Raw genomic sequence first — 4,164 nt, 5'->3', positions numbered from 1 at the left:
CAGCAGGGAGCCTGCTTCCCTCTCTCTCTCTCTACCTGCCTCTCCATCTACTTGTGATCTCTCTCTGTCAAATAAATAAATAAAATCTTTAAAAAAAAAAAAAAAGGAGCAAGACTGATACAAAGCGAAGGTCAAGCAAAGCTTTATTTCATGCCAAGCATCAAAAATCAAACTGACCAGGGTGCCTGGGTGGCTCAGTGGGTTAAAGCCTCTGCCTTCGGCTCAGGTCATGATCCCAGGGTCCTAGGATCGAGCCCTGCATCGGGCTTCCTACTCAGCAGAGAGCCTGCTTCCCTTCCTCTCTCTGTGCCTGTCTCTCTGCCTACTTGTGATCTCTGCCAAATAAATAAATAATCTTAAAAAAAAAAATCAAACCGACCATCAAACAGACCCATCAGGGCCGCCTCTTACAGAGAGGGCAACCCCTCCCTGCCTCACAGACTAACTTTTAGAGAGCAAAGGCCATGTGGTTGGGCCTGGCGACACACAGTTGGCGAATGAGATTGTAACACACAGCGAAAGCTGCACAGCCATTCTAGGTCACACACGGGTGGCCAATTGAATTACAATTTACCCCATAGTAGCTATTTGAGATTTTTTTTTTTTAATTTGACAGAGAGAGAGAGGGATGACAAGTAGGCAGAGAGGCAGGCAGAGAGACAGAGGGGAAAGCAGGCTCTCTGCTTCCGAGCAGAGAGCCCGATGCGGGACTCGATCCCAGGACCCTGAGATCATGACCTGATCTGAAGGCAGAGGCTTAACCCACTGAGCCGCTCAGGCGTCCCCCCATAGTAGCTATTTGAACTAGCCTATCACCTTAGTCAGAATTGGCGCCCAAAAGGCGGGGCCCATACTCCTTGTTAGCTAGGGAGAGAGTATGCGCGCTTTACTGATTGGATGTCTCCACCTGACCCGACTCATCCCTGCCTTCCGCCCGTTCTGTTATCTCCACCTGACCTGACCCACCCTTGTATTTGGGCTTTGTTACCTGGGACTGGTTTCCCGGGCTTGCTTTTTTTTTTTTTTTTTTTTTAAAGATTTTATTTATTTATTTGACAGACAGAGATCACAAGTAGGCAGAGACACAGGCAGAGAGGAGGAAGCAGGCCCCTTGCCGAGCAGAGAGCCCAATGTGGGGCTCGATCCCAGGACCTTGAGATCATGACCTGAGCCGAAGGCAGATGATTAACCCACTGAGCCACCCAGGCGCCCCCCCCTTGCTTTTAAGTAAGTTCCCCTGGGGGGCGGGCAGGGTCAGTGTAAGTTTTACTGCATAAACAACAAAATGGCTGTTCAATCAAGGTGGGGCTGCTCTGGCTAAATAGGCCCTTACATTCTCATTTTTCTCATCTGTTAAATGGGGATCCACTTTCCTCACAGTGTGGTTGGGAATAAGGACCCTCCAATCACCAAGATGTAAAGCCCCCAGCCAGGAGTAAGGGTCCCCTCAATTCTGTGGGAAGAGGAAGAGGAAGCTGAAGAAGTTGGGAGCTGGGCCTTCTCAGCTTCAATTTCTTCAGATGTATAATATCATAAGTGTAATGTAAGGGCCTAGTTAGCCAGAGGAACTTACTTGTAAACCCCGGGTATAGGGGCGGGCCAGGATGGATGGAGACATCCAATCAGTGGGGTGCGCACTGATTGAGTGAAATCCCATTGGCCACCTGTGTGTGGGCTGGGCTCAATCACCTCTATAAGGGTTAGTCTGTGAGGCTGGGGGGGGGGCGGCTGGGGGAGAGTAGTGGGAGGAGTTAGAATAGCAGTTAGAATAGCTGTTAGGATAGCCGTTAGAATAGCCATTAGGGTAGTCTTCAGGAGAGTCCGAGCGTCATGGTCATCATGGTTGTCGGGAGCGTTGTGGTCATCCTGGTCATTGTAGCCGTAGGCAGCAGTGCCATGGCCAGCGGCCTGGCCACAGCGAGCAGCCTCGCTACCACCGGGCCCCCGCCCCACCTCGAGCGGGCTCGCCGAGTGGCATCATTCTGGGGAGCGGCCCTGTCTGGTGAGCGGCCTCGTCCGGAGTGGCCTCTTCTTGGGAGCGGCCTCATCGGAGCAGCCTCATTCTTGGGAGCGGCCCTGTCTGGGGAATGGCCTCGTGGGCAGAGGTCTTGTCCGGACCAGCCTTGTCGGGGTCGTCGTCATCTTCTCTTCATAAGAGACGGTCCCTACCAGTCGGTTTGATTTTTGATGCTTGGCGCGAAATAAAGCTTTGCTTGACTTTCACTTTGCATCAGTCTGTTCCTAACAAGAGTAAGGGCATATTTAGCCAGAGCAGCTCCATCCTGATCCTGACCCCCAACCGGTCAGGGAACTTACTTAAAAACAAGTCCCAGAAACCAGCAGCAGGGAACAAAGCCCAAATACCAGGGTGGGTCAGGCCGGGTGGAGGTATCCAATCAGTGGGGGCGCATACTGTCTCCTAGCTACCAAGGAGAATGGGCCCCGCCCTTTGGGTGCCTTTTGGGCCCCCATTGTTACCAAGGTGATAAGCTAGTTCAAATATCTACTATAGGGTAAATTGTAATTCAATTGGTCACTTGTGTGTGACCTAGCAGGATTGTGCAGCTTTCTCTGTGTTACCGTCTCATTGGCCACCTGTGTGTGGCCAGGCCCAGCCACACGGCCTTTGCCCTTAAAAGCTAGTCTGTAAGGCAGAGGGTCGTTGCCTCTTTGCAAGAGACGGCCCTGGCCGGTAAGTTTGATTCTCAAACTGGCGCGAAATAATCAGTCTCTCTCCTTTGACCATGAACCCAACAATAAGTACCACCTTTTCTTTGGGACCTTTGCAAGATCAAAAGAACATGTGTGGTTAAGGGAAGAGGGTGGGAGGATGGGGAAACTGGGTGATGGACATTAAGGAGGGCACCTGATGGAACTGAGGAAGGACAGGTGGGACTAGGTAAAGGGAGACGTAGACTGGGGCCATGTGAGTGTAGAGGCCTGGGGAAACCAGAGATGAGGGAACAAACCCTATGCCCTGCCCTGCCCCAGTGTATGGGATGGGTGTCTTTTTTTATGACAAAGAATAACCAAACCATAAAATGGAAGGAAGCCATTGAAAGTGTTTTCACTAATATCAACAGAGATGTTACAAGGATTTTGGTTCCCTTTCTATAAAAGAGGAATCCTAGGGGCCCTCATTGGCAAGCCTGTGGGGACCCATCTCACCCTTGCAGGCTTATTCTGTATCTTCAATTAATAGACTTCTGTCCCTTTACTCACTCTCCTTTGTCCTCAAGATACATTCATTGGCTCCATGAGACAAGAACCTAGCTCTACCAGAATGACATGAATCCGGGCTCCCTGAGCAATGGGAAGAATGCTTCTCCTCCCACTCCCCCTCTCCTTGTGTTCCCTCTCTCTCCCTGTGTCTCTGTCAAATAAATAAAACTTTTTTTTTAAGATAAATAAAATCTAAAAAAAAAAAAAAAAGTGGACAAAACAGAGATCCCTGCTCTAGGGCTTATGCGCTATTGAGCTAAAAGGCAATATAAACTCACGTTTAGGTGTCCAGGGATACGCTGCTACGGAATAAAAGAAAGGCAGGTAAGGTAGAAGGCAGGGCCCTGGGTGGAGGAGGGAAGGTGAAGGTCAGGATTATAGGCCAGGATCATAGTCTCCCTTTGGAGATGAGGAGGCTACAGAGAAGTGACTTGCCGGAGCTAGTTTCCCTGCCTTTGGTTCTCCCAGATACAGTCTACAGCAAATATGTCTCCTTATCCCCAGTAATGATGTGCAGTAATTTCTCATCTCGCCAGCTCCCTGTTTAGAGATAAGGGACAGAAGTGGGAGGGTGAATCGAGGAGGCCAAGGTATACAGTAGGTCCCACCGGGTACTGGGAGCCAACGCTCTCAGGGCCTGCACGGGTCGTGGCTTCCACCCTGTCTGCGGGAAGGACTCCTGTGTCACTCTGGGCAACACTTCATCTCCTCGTGCGCTGGACACACAAGCATCAGGTTCCCCTTGGTGCCCTTTCTAGGCCCTGCGCTCTCGGATTTCCAGGCCCAGCCAGCCTCTTCCATGAAGCCCAGGGTCTCAGGCAAGTTTCTTCACCTGTCTGCCTCAACTGCCCCATGCGTAGGCAAACTGGGCAAGTTTGAGATGAAGAAAGCACTAAGCCCAGGTGTGAGCCCTATCAAGGAACGTTTGTCTTTTATCGTGTC

This window comes from Mustela nigripes, chromosome 16, assembly GCF_022355385.1.
Source record: "Mustela nigripes isolate SB6536 chromosome 16, MUSNIG.SB6536, whole genome shotgun sequence".
NCBI lineage: Eukaryota > Metazoa > Chordata > Mammalia > Carnivora > Mustelidae > Mustela > Mustela nigripes.
Note: the sequence above shows the minus strand (reverse complement) of the source record.